Source organism: Pieris brassicae, chromosome 6 (assembly GCF_905147105.1).
Source record: "Pieris brassicae chromosome 6, ilPieBrab1.1, whole genome shotgun sequence".
Classification (NCBI taxonomy): domain Eukaryota; kingdom Metazoa; phylum Arthropoda; class Insecta; order Lepidoptera; family Pieridae; genus Pieris; species Pieris brassicae.
This window is the reverse complement of record NC_059670.1, coordinates 17,511,057-17,533,205: the sequence shown is the minus strand read 5'-3', so window position 1 is coordinate 17,533,205 and position 22,149 is coordinate 17,511,057. Positions and strand designations below refer to the sequence as shown.

Here is a 22,149-nt window from a genome sequence, read left to right as displayed (position 1 = left end):
TTGAAAACTGAGCATTGTAGTAACTGACTAGGGTTTATATTTCTTTAATAGATAGTAATTAAAAGAAAATCAATGTGTTTATGGTTTATACCTTGAGTTTTATGAGGAGAAATTGAGGATTAATAAAAAATAACAGTTCCGTACAATCTATTCTTTGTACCTTCCACGACCTTTGTTTATTAAAGCTGGTCTAAAACTTTTGTTCTCGTCTGAACGGGGACTGATACCAGACCGATTTTAATAGAAATTTTCCGCTGTATGGCAACTAAGAGATATTTAATGCGCAAGTGTGAGGGCAGACAGTACACTCTCAGACATTTTTGCGTCTTATAACTGACAATTAATTTACTAGTATATAGTTAAACCACGTTCAGAAATAGACAACCTAGAATTAGTATAATCATATAATGTCTGATTCCCACTCAACCTGTTCAATTACTTACTTGTTTTGCTCAGTCAATATAAATGCAACAATTAATTCCAGCATATTACGAGCTGTTTATTAAGCCATTGCTCTGATACGATGCCCATAAAAAGATCGTCGTTTTACCATTCAACTCTTTCATACAACAATAAACCGACGTGTGTCCGAAAGAGACAGTGATCGAGGCGCTATGTGGCCTGATCAGTAATTTGATATAGGTTTCTGGAATCAGATTAACATCAGCAATAAGAATCTTGATTGAATCAAGCTATGATGAGGTAAATGTCTGTTCATATATTGCTTGTAGCAAGCTCTAAAAATATATTGCCCACATTTCGGCTTTGAAAAATTATCGAAAGATTTTTAATACTCAAGGCAGACGTTTTTTACGTTACCAAATTATCTGTTATATACTGTTATGAAGTTCAGAACTCAATGGAGTTCTACTTGGCGTTATAACTGCTGACGAATCTCCGCTCTTATTTTGAACAAGAGTTTAATATTCTAATAATTTATTATTTACGCATCCTATCAAAATAAATTTCAATCGTTACGCTCAGCGGCCAATTTAATTTTGAACGTCGGAAGCCGACGAAAATATACAATTCGCACCCTTGCGATCCGGCAAAAACTAGCGCCGTTTTTGCCTCTGCGGCATTCCAGAGACGCGCCATTTTGTGCCCTACCCCTCGGGTGTAAAGTTAAAGTTGGTGTGTAATAATTTAGTAGGGATGCTGCGACTCCGTATGTATTATAAATTGGTTTAGAGCGGCGCGGGGTGTGTCGCTCGCTCGATACCGGCCAGTTTCGGAATTCGTGACGCGAGAGGTGGACCACTGCCGGTTACGTTAGCAAAACAAAACAGTGTTGTGTTGTGACGTGTTGTGTATGTGGATTTTAAGTAACGACCATTCTAAATAGAAGGAAAATTACTTAAACGGTAAGTTGGAATTTTTTATTAATTACTAATTGTTCGAAAATGACGATATGATTGTTTTTATAATTAATTAAGTTTAATAGCTACTGTTAGTATTTTTTATAAGAGTATCTATTATTTATAATGCCATTAATATGAAACATTTACTACGACATTAAACAGTTTTATAAAATTTGACTGGATTTGACGTATAATAATCTATGTCAATTGAGCAGGTCTCCTTATATCGGTAGAAATAATGTGTCTTGTCTTATTAGAACTAACCACTGCACCTACAGTGTAATACCGTTGTCTAATAAATTAAAAATCTTGTGTGTAATATATGCCCTTTCGATATTACACCGAATATCAAGGTGGAATTATTCCAAATATTGATAAAGGTATCCACTCTGGATGTGAATATGAAATTTTTAATTTTTCGTAAAATATGGAATATGGTTAACATAAATATAAATAATTGGTTGATGTCATTTCCAAAGAACATGCATTGGTTGTATTATAAATAAAATAATGAATCAATGGCGCTACAACCTTTTTAGGTCTGGACCTCAGATTTCTGTATCTGTTTCATGATCATTTGTTAATCTAATAGGCAAGTAGGTGATCAGCCTTCTGTGCTTGACGCACGCCGACGACTTATTAGGGGTCTATGGCAATACGGTTTTACTCACGATGTTTTCGTTCACCGTTCGAGCGAATGTAAAATGCGCGCATAGAAAGAAAATCCATTGGTGCACAGCCGGGGATAGAACCAACGACCTCAGGGATGAGAGTCGCACGCTGAAACCACTAGACCAACACTGCTCAACACTTGGTTATATTATTCGCAATGATAATAAATAAAACAGCAGTGGCTGGAAACACTTTGAGTTCCAGTTTCTGGCACTTAAGCGAGATCGCTCAGTCTTTTAGGGCCGTATTCGAACGCCTAGCAGACTTGAATCTATTTTCAAGAGCTGGTATCCCATTTTTCTGAACGAGGTTTTGTTATATTCGACAGTGCTCAAAACGATATTGCGACTTAAGATACGAAGTGGAATAAAGGCTTTGACGATACCTTCAAGTAGCGAGTGTCCACCATCACTGGGCACCAGTTTAGAAACTCCGCTGTCCCAATCCAGTTCGTGTTCAGTTTCGACTGAAGTTTCTTGTTTGCATTAAAACATAGAACCTAGTCGTCAAAATCAAATGTAATTTTATCACTGTTTGCGTTCGAAATAATTAGATCTTGCAAGGAAACAAACATTGTATCCAACCACTTATCTCGTGCTAATTGAGAACAAAAGAGATTAATATGTTCTTATGTAAACTTAGTTAAAAATTCGATTTTTAACATGTTTATCATTACGATACTTGCAGAGAAATTGGAAATAAATATTAGGCAAAGGATTAAGCTTATCAATTCAAACAAAATGGCTCTGTGGAAGTGAACGTTAGCCTAGCCATAATACAAACAACAACTAAGGAATTGAACAATTGTGAATTTTTATGATCTTTTTAATTTAATGTGAATCATGAATTCGTAGTGTCCTCGAAGTTTTGTGTTTATTATTCGAATGAATCCAATACTGCTTTTATTGAAATTCAAATACAATATCGAAAATAATGTCTACGAGTGGAACTCATAAAAATGGTGGAAATGCCTTTATTCGCGCTTTTAGACTCCTCATGTAACTACTATTTGAAAGAAAAATGTTATAACACTACTTAAAATACGTGTAAAATATAGCCAGTTCAGCAGGACTCTATAGCTTCTGTGATCTCAAATAATAGTACGGGCCTTCGAATTTATACTAGCCATTGTAGCTATGTCGTACACAATTTTTCAAACATATGTGGTAGTTACTTGTAGCTCCTACGTGTACATTTCATTCTTATCTTTGCTGTGCTCACCTTAGTCAATAAAGAATCATTGAAGAAATATGTAAACAGTCCTTCACTTTACTTGAATTGTATTAATCAAATTTTCTATTGAAAATATTGCGTTATGTGTAGCAGAGTGCATCAAGCTTAGAATTTTAGAAATTTTCTTTTTCGTGCACAGAAACATACATATTTTTAAGTCGAAGTAAGAAGTAGACATGGGGCGAAATTGGATTAGGAAATCACCTTTTATATGGCAATTACGGTTTACAATAATCGATTTTACTTTTGGAAAACATGTATTTTCAATACATGATTATTTTTGTGAGACACTTAATAACGTATGATATTATATTTACGATACAAATAATATAAGAATTGACCAATTCATATGACTAATAATGTAAAAGTCCAAAAGACAAATTTGCGCGTCATTGTGTGCGGCAGAATATTCGAACTTACTATTGTACACATTACACATTATTGTACCATATTCTTGCAATAAATTAATATTATTATTATAAAACCTGCCTAATCGGTCTTGGGCAGCTCTTTTGACCTTATATATTATTGAAAAATTCTGTTAATCAACTATATATTAGGTATATAGCGTCTGAGGATGAATTCCTGCCCTAATGTCGAGTATGTAATAGTGATAATTCCTTCTACTTATATGTTACACAAATAAAGCAAAGAATTATTATCGTTTTCTATTTGAACTGAGGTCCAAGCTTATAAAAGCCAAGCATTAAGCATTCCAGTTATAAACATTGTTTTACGCATTTTAATACGCATTGAACGCATTTTTACTGTAGGATATAAACTTTTGCACAACCTTAGGACAGTTATACAATTTGAGATTCGTAATTAATCGTAAAGTCGTGATAATCGAGTCTCAATCTGGAAAACTTATAATGAATATTAATTTATTATACTTTGCACTGTTAAAATTAATGCACTGATTTTTTTGACGTGAAATTATAAAGATTATTGAGAAATTGTGTTTACGCTGTGGTGAAGAAGAACAGAGCAGACCTTTACTTAAAACTCTATAAGACTGACTTTATATGAAGAGAGCGTTTACCAATTATATTATTAAAATTTATACCTACATATTTATTAAAATCTCAGCAAAAAATATAAAAAAATCTATTCAAAATGGCCACCTTTTGCCTTTATGCCTTTAATCTGTTTGGCCACGATTTTAGATTTACGTACTATTTCTAAGGGAAACTTCGCCATAGCTTCAAAGATTTACGCCACAAAGTCCTTGCGGGAATCTTGATTTCTCGCGATAAGATATTGCTTCCTGAATTCTGGCTTTAAAAGCATTAACAACCTTTGTAGTTCTAACAGCACATCGCCGCCCCGATCTCTTCCAGTCTTCGACAGGCGAAGTGTTGTTGTAACTGTTGATAGTACAATATACGAACATACGACTACTCCATACCTAGATTGTGCAAGGCGTTGACTGCAACTCTATTTTCTTAAAACCCTGTTCTGTATTGTAATTTGATAATGAATATGAAATAATATGTGGAATGGCGCAAAATCGAAAGAAGTTAAAAATACCTAGTTGACACTGATAATGTTTAGAAAATAAAAAACGGCTTAATGTAGAAAGTTGCCAATACTTTTATTGTCCTTTGAAGTAATCTCCGTTCCTCTCTAGCAATCGTCGTTCTTCCTTAGTGGTCTCTTCTATGGCAGTTTCGTACGCTTTTACCGCATCTTCAGGGCTCATAAGGCAAATACCTCGAATTTTATCTTTAGTTCTTGGGTGTAAATGTAAGTCGCAGGGCGTCAGGTCAGGACTGTATGGTGGATGACTCATTATCTCGACACCTGTCATAGTCATTCACCAGTCCATGGGAAGGTGTTTCTGGTCGTCGGTTAAATTATGGGGAATCCATCTGGTACAAAGGTTCCTGACGCCTAAATGTTCGTGTAATATTTTTTGAACTTGACTCATACCAATGCCTAGGCTTGCCCGTATCTGCTCATAGGTCATTCTCTTATCTTCCTCTATCATGCATCGCACAGCACTGATGTTATCTTCAGTAGTCACTGTTAAAGGACGTCCCTCAAGCGGATCATCATAGAGATTGCTACGTCCACGCTTAAACTCGTTAAACCAATTGTAAACAGTGGCATGAGATGGGGCTTTATTAATAAATGATAATCGCAGCCTATCATAGCTTCGTTGTTGAGTAAGCCCACAAAGAAAGTCGTAATAAATCATTGACTGAAAATTTTCTCGCGTTAGGTTCGCGGTAGGTTAGGCGTAGGTTAGGTTCATTTTCACGTGTAACAAGAGTTTTAGATTTGGCGCCAATTCACAAAAAGCAAATGACAAATAAATGCAATATACTACATTAGTTACCAAAGAGTTCTAAAATTGAAATTCAAAAAAGTTTTCATAACCAATGTTTCTAACTGGTAAGTCTAAACATTTTCAGTGTTACCTACGTATTAAACGTGTTCCAAATTCAAAATAATTTAAAAGTAAAAAAAAAGAAAAGTTTTTATGTAACAGTATTTATGGCCAGACTAGTTAAACAAACAAACAAACTAGTTAGACGAGCACCTTGTTTCACATAGTGGTCGTGCGTGGAAAAAACTACCTTAGAGACGCTCGTCTGGAACGACGGACATAGGGTATAGGAGGTGCTCTGAGAAAGGGGGTATTTGATCTTCTGCTTCAACGTCCGATAACGCAGCTTCAGTTATTAATACAACAACTCCGATATTCTCATTGCAAAGTTGTGTCGATTTAAAAATATAATGAAATAAGAATATTGTTTGGCGACCTTGCGGCACGGTGACGCAACGGGGTGAACGAACAGGGGTGGCGCGCGCATGCGTACTGAATGTTTTGACATCTTAAGATTTTACTTACATGTGGATTATGTCTTGCTTAAAGGCCTTGGCGAGCCTTGACGGCATTTATTTGGCTAGATGTGCCGATTAGTATTGATTTTATTTTATTGCGCTGTGCGAGTTTTTGACATGTTTAAGCTTATACTTATACATAGCTTAGTACTTATCTGACGCCATAAGCTATCTTGCTGAATATATTGCAAGGTCTTGAATACTGTTATTTATTATTTGGTATATTATGAGTGAGAAAAGTAATCTGAAAAACTGTAAAGCAATATAGATATATTTTTTTATTGATGCATTTATCAATTTCCGGTTTTTCGATGCGTGCCTGATGTTTATGTATGATTTAAGTCTATCCTTTTTAAGAATTGTTCAGAAATATGGTCTGCCAGTCTCAATACAGATGTATGCCTTGTATGTGACAACAGGACACAGTAATTGTTATTTCATAGATACCTTGAATGCATAAATTAATACTGTAAAACTACATCTCATAAAACGCAATCCATGAAATTACATTTTCCGAAGCAAACTGAAAGATCACGTGATCAAGAAACAATTTAATGGAATTATTTCCACATCAGATAAAAATACTAAAATAGCCGCAGTCTGTTATTTCACGCCCTTTATCATTAGGATAATAAGTTAATACGACCACGACGTGATGGCTCTAATAGCTTCCCAAGAACATCCTTTAGCTGGTGGGTAATTTATGGGGAACTAAGCAATTTTAAGTGCCGCCTAACACAGCGTGGTAACTGCGATTTAAAAATTTCACTAGAAATGTATTGTCTTCATTGAAATCTGTGTATTACGACATTCAGTAAACTTTAAGCTACGTTGCTTAAATAATAATTCCGATTGCAATATAAACTTTTAGTGTGATGTGATGTTTGTGACATATTGGAAGAATATTTGGGTTTTGTTAAACGTCAGAAGTCGATGTTAGCGCCAATGTAAGCCAATTGTTGACTAAGTTTTAAGAAAACCACTTTTAAAATTTAGAATTATGTAAATAATTATAAGTTTTTAATAATAATACATAGCTTCAATCCGTTCAAATAGTGTTTTTCTTAATGTGTAAAAGCTCTGTTAACAAAAGACAATACTAATTCAGTTTTTCACCATAGGTATCTGAGTTACGTGGTCAGCTTGTTGAGGTTAGATGATTGCTCTCAGGAAACACGATCAGACTAGAGTTTAATTATTCATTTACTATATAGACACACATACTATACAACTATTTTAAAATAATAAGTAAGCACCTTGCTTTGGATTGGCCATTGTCGGTGTGTGTGACCCAAACCGACCTTCAGACGCTTCCCTACTCAAAAATACATTTTTATATGTCAGAATAAAGCTAATTTAATCTCCACAAGACTCTCAAAGGCTTATGGTTCCTAGAACGTACAAAAAAGTCATTATACGGTCGTTAGGATCGACTTATTATATTTTTGGTTTCGAAGAATATGTATCCTCGTGCTCCCTTGAATAAATTCTATTTATATTGCCTCTTTGAAGTGCCCTCTGGATAAGAACGTATTATTAAAATACAACCTGAATTATTATTACTTACTTTATATACTTACTTAGTTCTCTTTGTAAAAAGAAGTAATTGCATCTTTTTTGTCACAGTCTTAAACTTCTGGGAGGTCCTAGATTGTTTGTGATTGTTTCAAGTTGCAGTTGAACGGGGCGCTGATTACCTAGGTAAAAAATACTGATGAAAACAGATACACAACGCAGACAGCCCACGCAGATATCAAGATAGAATTACAAGAACTACTAGCTAACTATAGTATTCTAAATTTGAACTACTTTGTCGATCGAGTATCTAATCCCAACTTAGGATTTCTTGAAATCCTGATAAATTACGTTGAGTTAAAGCGTAATAAAAGATCTCTTGTCTAAGGTAAAATACTTAAATAGGAAATTGGACCCGCGGGTCTTGTCCTATAATGTTTCAGCAAATTGCCCTATAAAGGAAAAATATGGTGTTGATTCGGAAGCGTTAAGGGCCTTAATTGGTAGTTTTAATAATATATATTCACTTTTATTTGGCGTGTAACCTTGTATTTTATTGATGTGCACTACCAGTGTTTCACCGGTCGGTATTAGTTTTAGGATTTAACGAGACACAATAAATAATAAACATTCTTATTCCATTTCTTTCGTACCATTTCAAAATTCAATATCAAAAATTTACAAGATGTACGATTGTACGATACGAGAACGCGTTTTTTTTAGGCTACTAGTACTTATCGTCCTAGCTTGTGTCTTTTTTTAAATATAGTTGTGGGTATTTTATTATCTTCCGGGGTGGATATAAAACTAAAAGATCTGTGTTTAAGTAGTCACGTTAACAACGTGTGCATCAGTATAAGTCTTCTAAGCTTATAACTTGTCAGTTAACATGTATCTAAGTACACATAAACACACTGTATCTAAGTGAATCCATGAACGAAACGTGCAAAGTACTTTCATGTGAGATGAAACATTGTTATTCGTAGTATTAGATGGACACATTGTGTCTGCGTTTTAAGGCTATTTACTATTTACTATTTTGGGTAAGCCAGGACGTTTCATAATTGGACTTGGATAATTTTTGACATTTGTTATATTGTAATTGATAAATTCTTCGTACACACGTTGTCTACAACTAATGATTACTTAATTGCAATTTATTATCAGTAAAAGTAAAAATATTATAAAATAAATGTAACGGAACAATTACGACAATATGTGAAAGTATATGTAGTCCATCCAAGTCTCTATTCCGTCCAAGGTTTATTAACATCGTAGTAAACTTGGTATTTTTAAAGTAAATATACAAAACAAAATGCTACGTTTATTTTGCTCCATTTCCAGACGCTGACGATTTTCTATAATAGAACTGCACTGCAGGCAACTTAAAAGCATGACAAAATTTGAATAAAATTCTTGTATAAAATGAAGAAGTGGCGAGGGAGAACTCTTGACTCGACCGACCTACTGAAGCCACAAAAGAACATTAACCCATATTATGTGGTTTCATTGTAAATCTGCACTTTGTTAGTATATGAAACATTGTGTTTCGCAATTATCAACTCAGCTAAATATTGTTTTTAATTCGCAAACCCTGTTACATCCAACATTGAATTGCGATACGGCTGTTCTATGTGTATTTCACGACTCATTAAAAACGCAACTTATTCTTTTATGTAAGTGTATTAACAGTAAACAGTCCCATAAATAGGAATGATCTTTAAGAACAAAATAAAACCTACGGTCCGTATTTATATTATTTAATTTTCAACTTATTTTATTAAAGCAGAGCATAATATATCAAACACTGTTTGACCTTTGCGAGTAGCTTTGTCCAAAACCATAGTTCCTGAAACCAGTTTTGTGGTTAGTGCACGTCTTGTTAGACTTGCTTGTCATGGATACCTATCTATTGGCCTGTCTTGTCATCTCTATAAAAATGCTTATATCGTATACACATAGCACCTACACACAAGTTCGTAAGTACGAAATTTCAGACCGAAGATCAGACCTCTTATTATCTCTAACTAACGATGTTGCCGAAGGCAATTTTGGCGAAACAACCTTCTCTAAATTATGCACAACCAATATACACATTTATGGCTGCTTCTAGATAATTATCAAACGTTAAGTCGTCCTAAGGTTAAGACTGAACACGATATAGGACTACTGTGGACGTCCTTTGGGTTGATGTCTGGGACCTTTAATCGCCCTTTATTATTTTTTTTAAATAACAGGGCGAGATACCGTCGTCTATCGGCAAACACATTGCCAGAGGGCTCTCAATTGCGTTATCGTTGCTTTTGAAATATTTTAAGTAAATGGTACATTAAAAAAAAAGTTAATGTAAATCTCAGCTTACGCTCATGTAGTTATGGTTCTACCGCAAAATCAATTTATTTTTAAGATCTAAACAAATGAATAACATTTTCTTTTTATAGAATTTTGATAAGTTGTAATTTTACGACGAATAATATCGTTAATGATAAGTTGAAAAACCTCTAAACCATAATTTTTGACTGCTTTGTAACTTTTTGTTCGTCGATAAAATATATACTCAGACATAACGTTTTTTCCGTAAAAAACGAATAATAATTTAACACCAGTATTCCATTCGTTTTTGTACACTAAAACACTGAAAGGAACTAATAATTCGATGTGGGTATATATTTTTATCTTTAAAGCTTGCGTCTAAAGCATCTATAATAATCTTTACGTTAGGCGGATATTTCTCACACATAATAAACTATTTAACATACTAAATATTCTTCTCCGTATCGTGCAACAATAGAACATTTCGTATGCAATAGTAGCTAGATGTTGTTATTATGCACTTAACAGCGTCATGATCAACGCATAGGTATGCATCCTTTAACTGAAATTTATTTTATTGACGGTTTGATACAAAATACAGCGTTTCAATTGAATGTAGAATAAAATTATGTAAAACAAATTAATAAATATAAAGTTAACATTCAGGATTCAGTTTAAGAGTTCTTATTATTATATAGTTATTGTATTTTGATTGAATTTCATTTTATTTATTTTATTCGTATTGCTACTTATTTTCCCAAGGCTCATGGTCGTCGATTACTTCAAATTGAAGATTAATTTTCATAATTAAAACTACAAACCACGTATTCTTTATTAGTTTCCAATTCAATTCATTAATAGTATTTTCCTATCCTTACCTTAATTATATGCTTTTTACTCAGTAGGAAGGCGGCAGTATCAGAGTTCACTACAGATCCAATTAGATACGAATTAGATATATCCAATTGTGTCTATGGTAATCTTTTTGCACCGAATTTATTAAATTATTATTTATTAATTTATTATATTATTCATCATCACATCATCCCAGTTAATTAACAAAATTGTACTGTAAATACTAATTTAAGTTAATTCGCTGGGATTATACGATTTTTGAATCAGGATTTATTATTATTATTAAAAGATTAAGTTGTATTCCATTTCTATAGCACTATATTGTTCTCTAATTATTATCATTGAGAGATCGTGATACCGTGTTAATAAATGTTTACCTACCTCTTACCACGCATGCGTGGATCTCACCAGAATGCATCCATTGATTACATTGAATCCTGCTACTCGAGAGAGATATAATAGATTAAATTATTGTCTCATCCTTTTAGGATGTAGTTTATCAAAGAGATACGTCGACTCCCTTTTCAGTACGTGACGAACTATGAGCAATATGATTAAAAAGGTTAAGGGAGATAAAGAATATTAATTTACAGCAGGTAAAGCAAGGTTGGTTCTTACTATTCAAGTAAGCCATCAAATATCGTTATTATATATGTTTGTATATAAATTATTAATAACAGTATTGTTAGAAATTTTTCAAGACGCTTTCTACCATGTAATATATTTAAAAAATAGATCTACTGAATGGTAGAATAGTATCAAAAAGGGTATATGTGGGAAATCCTGTTGAACGTATACAGATCGGGTGACGAGTAGTGTTTAGATGTCGTCTCAAAACAAACTGTTCAGCGAATGTCATGTGAACTTCATGCACATTGTTTCGATACTTAGTATTTATGAGTACTCGTGTTTAGTATATTATTTAGCGTGTTGGTACTAAATTTTGACAATATTATACAAACTATTTGTGTAATTTAATAAACGCAAAAGTAATTACACTGTTTTAATGAAGGTTTCTTTCGCCTATTTCTGTAAAATAAGAAGAGATCAATGTTTATTTTAATTAAAGTAGTGTTATAAGACACACTCAATTGAATACGTTTAAACTGCATCTGTGGCATACATTAGATGAACATTTCGCACTTAAGTGGAAAAAATAGGAATAATATTTGCCGTTTACACCCGTTTGCGTCAGTGACAGCAAGTCAAAAGCTTCGATTATATGACGAATAAAAACCTCGCTATAACCTTCGAGGTTTGAGGATCATTTGTTTTTTCTAACAGTCACTCAGGTCAGCCTTCTGTGCCTATTACATGTTTGACTTTAATAATATAAGATATCTGTAGTAATTTTAATATAGATTATTGAAAAAAATAATGGCTACCCATCAATGCATTGTATACTAATCCCACTTCCCATCGTGATGGATCAGGTGTCTCCCACGGGAACTTCCGCGCTTTTGTCGGCCATTTTGCTTAAGAGCTCTATTGTTATCCACGCTCTATCGAATGTGATCGGTTTATTAAATTCCAGAGAGTATTTGTTCGATGTAAGCCTTACTTTTTTATGACCGCAGTTTATATGCTTTTTCATAAATTTAGTATAGTAATCCCACTGGATTGCGGACTACATTTTCTTCGTCCGTTTAATGGCTCTTTCTCTCACATATGTTTTGTATTCATGGTGCCTGCTTACCATGGGCTACTTAGTAGCATATGTAATATTTAAGTGAAACAACTTATATCCATTACAATTAAAAATAAACATTATCTCTTCTCACAATACTATCTTAAGAACAAATAATTAAAACGATGAATAAAAATAAATACAAAAACCAGATTCCTCTGGTGGTTTAAAGAGTTATAGGTAAATTAAGTCTGTTAATGAATCAATTACTTGTTTCATAGGTCTGTGTATGGAGAAGGCGGATGTGGCTCGCCGTGTGCGTTGAACCGACCGGGACAAATAGAGCTTACCTTATTCATAGATATTTAAATAAAATGATAATGTTTAAATGGGTGTAATTCATCATAATAAATTATATTTATGTATTTTGTTATTAAAATATTTGATAGTCAAAAACTAGTCTTCAGTTTGTTTTTAGTTTATGCAGTCATTGCAGCCTATGGACACCCGGAGTAGCCGGTATTGGACGAGGGACTATACTATTTCTTTAAACAATACGGTTTAGCTTAGTATGGTTCGTATAATAAATATCCACACATTTTTAACTCGTGTACAATAAAGGGTTTTTTAATGAAAGCTGCTGCATATAATAATTGTGTCGTATTTTTAACTAAAAGGAACCTGTGTGTTTTAATATAAATTCAGCTGTTATACGTTTAAAACTTAGATAATGTTCTGTGCTTTACACGACATAGGTGTATCGTTTATGAATAGTTCCAAGATAAAATGTACCGTAATACTATATTATAAAGTCTGTTTTAGAATATAATACGCAATACAGGAGAAAATAATTTTATTATTCCGCTATTATGCTAGAATGCTATTTTAGGATCGCGACGCCCACTTACGTTGGATCCATTATCTCGGTATATTTTTAACACTGTGGGACTTTTATTGCAAATATTCTTTACTTTATCGAACCTGCTACTACGTTGTAAGTTTTAATCGCTGTTCTGGCGGCATGAAGCCATGCTATTATTGTTACCGATGTCTAAAATGAAGTAGGATTTCATATGATTTTTTTTGTGATTCTTGTGTTTAAAGGCGATTTGTATTTTAAATAGATATTAATATTGTTAAATTATGAACACGTTGACATATCGAAGAAATTGAGAGAATTAATGTTTTTGTACACACACAACCGCAGTATCACAAATAGTTCATGACACAAAAGATAACAATATTTAAGTAATGTCACAGTAAAAGTGTACACAATCTAGGATTATTAAGCCTTACACTTACTCCAACTATAACTTATATATATATATATATATATATATTTATTTGTTTGAAAGAAAAATCTTATGCCGCTTATACTTCTATGCCGTGATTACAAGAGCTTTCAACTAGAATGTGTTAGTGACAACCTTTTTATCACAATTTTGAATGTGAAGGTGAATTGTGTCCTGAAAATAGATTGATCACACTTTGTGACACTTTCACGCAATCTCCGTCGCTACTCAGCGGTTTCCTGAATCCATTAGGCATTAATTCCTTTGCTACAACAAATTTGATTATAAAGCCGCCATTGTCATATTAACCTGCATAATTTATTTTAGGTTGAATTAAATCTAATGATCGGATTTATTTTTTATACAGTCCCATTTTTTCCCAATAACAAATATATCATACATATATTAAAATTTCGATTTTAAAAAGATAAATGGTTTTGTTTAAAATGGTTTTGTGAGGAATCTAAAATTCGACGGATGTTAGATTCTGAAAGATGCTTGATGATTTTTGCTTTTAAAGAAATGATCTTTATAGATGCAGGATATCTGAGCCAATAAGGTTGAACTGCAGTAACAACCGAGAAGATAAAAATCTCGTCGTGGAATTGTAGACGAAGTTCGGACTACATAAAATGAGGTCTGAAAATCAAACATTAAAGCGTAATAAAGTGTATCCATCAGTAGGTAACAAGTCGTAGTTGACACACAATTTACATGAAAAGCGCGAACAAATCTCAATAATGGCTCGGTAGCGTGAACGGGCGGGCTGTATTGACTGTTTGAGTGCGCGTGGGACAAGTTGTTAGCTTATAGCTAAAATAATTGATTAATGGTTTTGGTGGTCAACCTAACTATTTATATTTAAAAATGTATTAAGGAACGACTATATTTTAATACCGATCTGACTATGATTCTCACTATTTAGCCTTTGATGGGGGCTGCAGCGTGCGAGGAGACAAATACTGCACTTGTAGGGTTTTTTTTGCAATGGAATATCATTGTTGGCCTAAAAGGCCGTGATCAGCCGGCGTAGATCAGCCAGAATGGGCTTCTCACTGGTGTGAACGAAGTACGAAGTAAATGTCCACGCCTTCCCCGGTGAAGCCGGTTTTTTACCTAATCTAATTGCAGCGCGTAGTGCAGCGCATCATCTTGTAGTCGGCAAGCAAGAATATGGTAGCTAATATAGTAATCGAAACATGGTATTTAAATTTCATAAAATTAATGCCTGTCAAATCATAATGACGCTTTATTATAACTTCTCTTATCTTTGTATCGATATTTAAGTGCACTTTAGTGCAGTACAATATTTTGAATTTCGAAATTACATTTTCATTAATTACATTCGGGACTCATTATGTTTGTATTTTTAATACAAAGTTAATGAGTCCCGAGAGTTTTTTACTTGGCCTAACTTTTTCTCTCGGCCTTCACCTGTCTTCTTTGCCGATCAGTAGGGATGTCCGCGATACAAATTTAATGACGTGGAATAAGTGATACCTGTATCTTATATTCCATAATAAACGTACTTTATTTTATTTCAATGAACGCTTAGATCGCTTTCGTTCATTGCCTGTACCGCACAACATTCTTGTGTAACGACGGTAATATATTTATTAGTGTCTATAATGATTTCCTATTAACAGTGGGAAAGAATTTGATTTTGCAACATTGTTGTTAACAGGCCCATGTTTTGACCCTATCCGTTATTCGGAAATGTGTCAACGCCATTCCTTTTATCTTGGCACTAAATTTAAACTGTATATTGCGAGTTCTTGGTTTCTGAGCCCTGAGATCGAGGGCTGGCGAAATAACTATTGTTCGGAAAACGCTCATCGAATTTGTCTATTACGAAATGTGTGTTGATTCATCAGAATGTCAAAACATATGGCAATTTCAAAGAAATTCACTCACATGAGGAATTAGAAAAAAATCGTTATGTTACGTAAAATCAGTAGTATTGCACACATTATAAACGAGATTCCTAATAATTTAAACGGCAATTAGCTGATGTTCAGTTAATCAAAATGTTTAACAGTAAACCTGTAATTGTAGGATTATTAAAGTAAACGTGTAATTAAATGTTCACCTTTTAAGGCGTCGCAAGTTGCAGTAATTGACTGCGACGAAGAACCTAGATATTTTTAGGTAATTTGAGAGCTAGTTTGTTGATTTAAGTGGTCGATGTTAATCTGTCTCAATAAGATAAAGTAGGGTAGGTCACTATGATCCAATTAATCAAATTTCCTTTAAAAAATTAGTGCTTGATCGTCGCCAAATAAAACATGTAATAATTCGTCCTTATTAATACAAATACAAATACAAATTTAATAGCAAAATAATCATTTTATATATTTTGGATAGGTGAAAAGCGGCCGTCATAATAAGGTTTGTTGACAACGTCTTGTTTAAATTGTAACAATGTGAAATTTGACTTTAAGTTTCTTATCTTCTTAGTTAAAAACGTAGTAAGACAAGGATTCAGTATTGTAATTTAAATATAAATTATACATCTTTCCATTTATACGTATTTATAGAAAGAAATAAACATATACACTCATACTCGTTATAATAGAAAAATCGGTTTTAGACGCAAACAATTCACGGTAACAAAACAACATGATTAAAAATTCGTCAAGGCTTAATTCAGTCCACTTGCAGTGAAGCGATGCCTAGTTTTCAGTGCGACTAAGTAATACGTAAAATATAAGTAAATTAAAATAAACTATAGTCTATCACACGATCACCTTTCCAGTAAACAGTAAAACAAAGAAGTGTATTACGCGGCAAACTGCTCTGACGATTTCAGAGGCCCATATAGTCGTTTTAGTTTTAACGGGGCCTTGGGATCCAGAAAGCGGTGTCTTAAAATATCTATCCAAGATAATGGATCCCACAACAGCGATCCTTTACCGATTTTATCTTAGTACTCTGCGGCACCTTACTGGGCACGAGTTTTCAATAAGATCTAGAAACAAGCTTTTCGAAAGTAATCTCAATTCTGTGACTTAAGGTAAGGTATTAAGAGACAATAATCTTCGAGATTTCAGATGCTTTATGCAGTTAAATTGGATAGCTTTCAATCGAGTTCGCTTTTTGATTTCAAAGCCTTGTTGATGTTTTAAATTGGCTCGGAATGTTTATAAAGTTATATTTATATCAATTGAGGCTCAAATGTTTTGGTCTCAAACATGTGTGATTTAAAATCACTGAACGTGAATAATTGTTAGTCATACCCATTATACATACATATTAAATCGTATTTTAAATAACCATTTAAATTACAACTTAGAATGTTAACCTAAGCTGTACGTAAAACTTATGAAATTTATTCTTCTTCTTATACCTAAGTAATGTTTTCTTTGGTTGTTGCGATTATAAATACTAAAGAAGTTGTCATTTCGATCTCTTTTTAATTCCTAATTTCTAAGGCGTAAATAAATTTGACTTTCACTATACGTATATAATACGTAAAATAAAAAATAAATCAATGGCGCTGCAACCTTTTTAGGTCTAGACCTCAGATTTCTGTATCTGTTTTCATTTGTAAATTGAATAGGCAAGTAGGTGATCAGCCTTCTGTGCCTGACGCACGCCGTGGACTTTTTTGGGGTATATGGCAATATGGTTTTACTTACGATGTTTTCCTTCACCGTTTGAGCGAATGTTAAATGCGCACATAGAAAGAAAATCCATTGGTGCACAGCCGGGGATCTAACCTACGACCTCAGGGATGAGAGTCGCACGCTAGCGACTAGGCCAACACTGCTCCCCATACATATTATACGTAAACGTACTGTTAAACTACTTAAAGAATCTTCCTCCCTCAAAGGCTGGATCATGGCTGGACACAGGATAGCTGCCCTCAAATTTTGTATATAAAATAATATTTTGTCCCCTTTACATTTTTTTAAGTGTATCAGTTCGAGCGATAAAGATAAGTTTTTAAAAAGCTCTTTGATACAAGGACGTTATTTTAATTGAACGCTGACGTTACATCTCGTAGTTGATAACAAATAACAAGTATTGGAGTTATCTTGTAGGTATTACCAGTAATACCAAGTAGACACGTAATTAGAAAGGAATCAAAGCTAAGTCCGGATTACAGTCAGCCTTGGCGATGCTGTCAGACTTGGCTTATCAGAAAACTCTTCCTGTCATTTATATCTTGACATATCTGGCTACTGGGTACCTTCACAATTTATTCAAGAATTTATCGGAGAAGGCTCATTTCCGTAGCCAATACGTGTTTAATTAAGTCTAATATCAATAAATAGCATGGGAAAATTATTTTTTGGGAATTATTAAAAAAATAGCTTTTCCAGTTGCCAGATTTTCTCTCTGAAAGATCTACAATGAATATGCAAATTCTCTATGCAAATCGGTGATTCCTTCATATCAGACACACGACCACTATTGGGTTACATTGTAAGAAAACCAGGATATCAGTTATCTCTTGAAATCTATTACGGTATATCCATAGCTGGATCACGCTTAGCGACTGGATTAAATAAATAATTTATACCATTCCGATGCAAGCGAATCTTCATAATGAATGTTCTCTAAAAAGCAGCACTGAATTCGCTGCGCACTTAAAGGTGATTAGTACTTCTAAAACTGAGTAATTTTAGAACCGCAACCAGGTCAAGTGACAGATATGAGGTTGCATTTTCTACATTAAAAACTAGAGATCATTAGAGCTTGCGATATGTTTCATGCTATTTAGGCCAAGTGAACTTAATCTATTTGTCCCTGCATGACATAATTACTTGAAAAAAAGGCGGGGTGTAATGAATTGAGCAGTTTTACACCGGTGTATTTAGTTGTTTGAACTAAAAGAATACTCTTTACTATAATGTTAAGCCCATGGGTAATTGGTGGCATCCGTGCTCTATAACCTGGATTTAAGATGAGCCTTACCTGGGTAAAAGAATAATGAAAGGTTCTAATACAATGGGTTAAAACACAAAAATCGTAAAAATACAATAAAAAATACATTTGTCCAGTATGCACAATACTAGATTAGAACATACGCACAATGTTAATACTGGGAACAAACGCAGGCTCCAATTTTCCCGTACTAGACTATCTAAAGTTAGTAATTATTTTTTTGGGAAAAGGGATACTCTTCTTTAATAAAATCCCAGAAGCTTTTTTATCTCTGCCTTTTAATAAATTTAATAAAGGGATTAAAGAAAGGCTATGTAAAAAGGCTTACTACAAAGTTGACGATTATCTAGTTGATAACAGGACCTGGGACTAGTGCTACTTCTAATTAATTCGCGATATTTGTTTTAAAATAAGTGTTGTTTGATGAATTGCTATTTGAATTTTTATAAAAGAGTACCGACAGTTTTAACTCCGGCTTTTTCTCTCGGCCTACATCCTCTGTCTTCTTTGCCGATGAGTAGGGATGTCTACCTATTTAAATTAATTGACGTGGAATAAGTAATACATGTTTCTTATGTTCCATAATGAACATATATTATTTTATTTTATCAAGGTTTACATCTATATAAGTAGGAGTACCGACATAATAATTAGGAGTTGGATACCTTAAAGATTAAAATATAAAAACATAGTAACGATAATTCAAATTTAAAAAGGCAATATATATTCTCGCAATACACAATGCCGGAAAGGGTTTAGCTATGAAACTGAGATGTATGGATTTTGACCACAAGTCACGGAAGGCAACCATTCAAATAAACGGCTCAATTTACAATTCCCAACACGGTGGTTTAGCTGTATTACAGAGCTCTTCGATTGAGGAAGAAGCATTACCTGTGCCACAGTATTTATACGAACAGTAGATCAGTTGACGGTCTAAACTCTAAAGAATGCGCACGTATTTGCGCAAAAACTAAATTTACTCATTTGATAACAGAAATAATTAATATTCTATACGTATATCAAATAATTAATATTTTATATTAATACTAATATTATTATATTATATATTAATACCAATTCGACTAAGGATCCTTCAAAAAAAGAGCGTACCAATTCTTAAAAGGCCGGAAACGCACTCGCGAGCCCTCTGGCATTGAGAGTGTCCATGGGCGGCGGTATCACTTAACATCAGATGAGCCTCCTCCCCGTTTGCCCCCTTTTCTATAAAAAGAACAAAAATATGATTGTGTTAATAATAGTATTTTTGGGCAGATAATATAAATATTGATTTTTAGTAAACAACAAATATTGTTGCCAGTTCGTATTATAGGATGGATTTTCGTCGGGTAAATTAGCTGTAACGTTGAATAAAAAGTTTTGAAATAATACCTTAAAAACTCAATTCAATATTAGGGCAGAAGAGGCGTTTGGTTATACAAAATACCACAGTTCAATCCGTACGACTGACACGGAAATGGCATGTAGCTTAAATTATAGGTGTCCCTGCGTGATTATGTTGCGTGGGCGCAGATAATCTCCGATATTACCTGTTATTATGAATCCGACCACTTGTTATTTAACAATAACTCATTAATACTTTGAATAAAGTTATTTAAGTGTATTTGTGCGATGACAGCTGTGAAATATGACTATTCTGATTGCTTCTTGCAATATGATTGCTGCAATTGTAGAAAAAGTTCAGCTATATACATATATAGCTGTATATCCTTGCTGATTTGCCTTATACGCAAGTAAGACTACATCTATGCTAGAATTATCTCATTTTTCGTTTGATGACGAATAAACGGAGTTACCATGTACGAAAACATGTACGAATGAATGAATCACTATCGCTTGAGTTACATTCCCCTAAATCGAACTGATGTTTGGGAATTTCTCCGTCACCGTCAGAGAGACAGATCCTCAGATGTTTCGTACTGATCCAGGTACGACTTCTATTGGTCCAGGTCTTTTAGATCTCCGATTTCTTTTGGACTAGAGGGTCCCGGTTTCCTCACGATGTTTTCTTCACCATACCTGAGAATTTTAAATAAGGAGGATGATGTCGCTCGCTGAAGCCTACTAGTGTGTGTTGTGTAACCATAACTTATCCCAGTTTTTTAAATGGTTCCTAAATATGTCAATAATTTCATAGATATGTACAGTTGGAAAACTTGGTTAAACATGGACATACCCCAGACTCAAATACATTGAATTAAAAAAGGTTGTACAGTTATTAATTGAAAAAAGATGTACCGCGTTACGTAACTTACAGTTACTCTTTACAAAGTTACTTTAACTGGTTTCCCGACTTATCATAAAAACACCACAATGGGACAATTAAGAAATTAAAGTCGTTGACTTCTGAAATTCGGAGTTCAATAATTTTTTAATGGGTTGTGTATATGTGCGAAAATGCAAATTTTTCAATACAGTTACCTCTTACAGGATTGTAGTAAACTCTGTCATTAGTGTACGAAGATGAAGTATACTGTATACCCATAGAAAATATTGTCTTTGGACACACCAATGCACATTTCGAATGCTTTATATTATTAGCATGGTAACTTACTGATGCTCGAGGTGTGCGTCATACCAGAGCTTTTTTAAATATATAAAAGAATCTGTTAATAAATAAAGCTAAAATACTTTTATTTAAATATAAAGAAATATAAATGGGGATGGACTCTCCATTCAGTTGTCGGATAGTTCTAGATACATGTAGTATTGTGACATAACTTCATAATATGGTACGATTTTAAACCTCGTAACAAAACGTCAATGGCCGTGCAATGGTCGCTATAACAAGGCACAGCCATTCTCTGCCCTGGGGCTAAACAAGTGAGTTGAAGTTCTTTCTTTTATTTAATTGAAATAATCTTGAGAATAGATTATATATCGCATGGAATCACTGAATTACTTTACTAATAGTTATGGTCATCAATGCAAAAAAAATTTTTCGGAATTCTAAATGTAATAAGGTTCTGTTATTATTATTTTATTTATTTATTAAATTAAATAGAAAAGAAGTTGGTGTGGTGGAAACACAAAGTGGACACAGTTTTTCTGTCCACCAGGACGTCGAACATATTAAAAACCATTAATTATTGAATAACATAACATAATTGTTAAATACATTTTCTTAATCATTAGTAGGTCATCGGTAGTCACATTAATACGTCTGAATTACGTTTAATAGATAACCCTTCAGCTTCAGATTTTTTGAAGTCGGTTTAATTGAGTGATAATCTTATTACGTATACGCAACATTGAATACATAAATTATTTTTGAAATTACTTCTTTTGGCGCGTAAGAAGTTAGTTAAAATGCGTGCGCAATGCGTAAACAAAAAACCGACACCCTGAAGTTAGCAAAATGTAGAAATATTTTTTTTGTGATATTTAAATAAACTTTAGTTAACTAGATAATGCGTTATAATAAAACATTCAATGTAATGAATACCTTTTTTCTATTTTTAGTGTCGTTTTTTCTACAAATATATTCTACGTAAGGCAAAGGAAAAAAAGATTTTTATCG

General features: G+C 33.5%; 1 protein-coding gene across 1 annotated transcript in view; it reads left to right on the top strand.

Annotated features, from left to right (window-relative positions):
• The first annotated feature begins 1,235 nt into the window (after positions 1-1,235).
• The window catches only part of LOC123710695 (SH3 and multiple ankyrin repeat domains protein 3), a 124,234-nt gene continuing 103,320 nt past the window's right edge, over positions 1,236-22,149 (top strand). The window contains exon 1 of the mRNA XM_045662779.1: positions 1,236-1,364. The gene's annotated coding sequence lies outside the window, so the exon portion shown is untranslated. The remainder of the gene's footprint in view (positions 1,365-22,149) is intronic.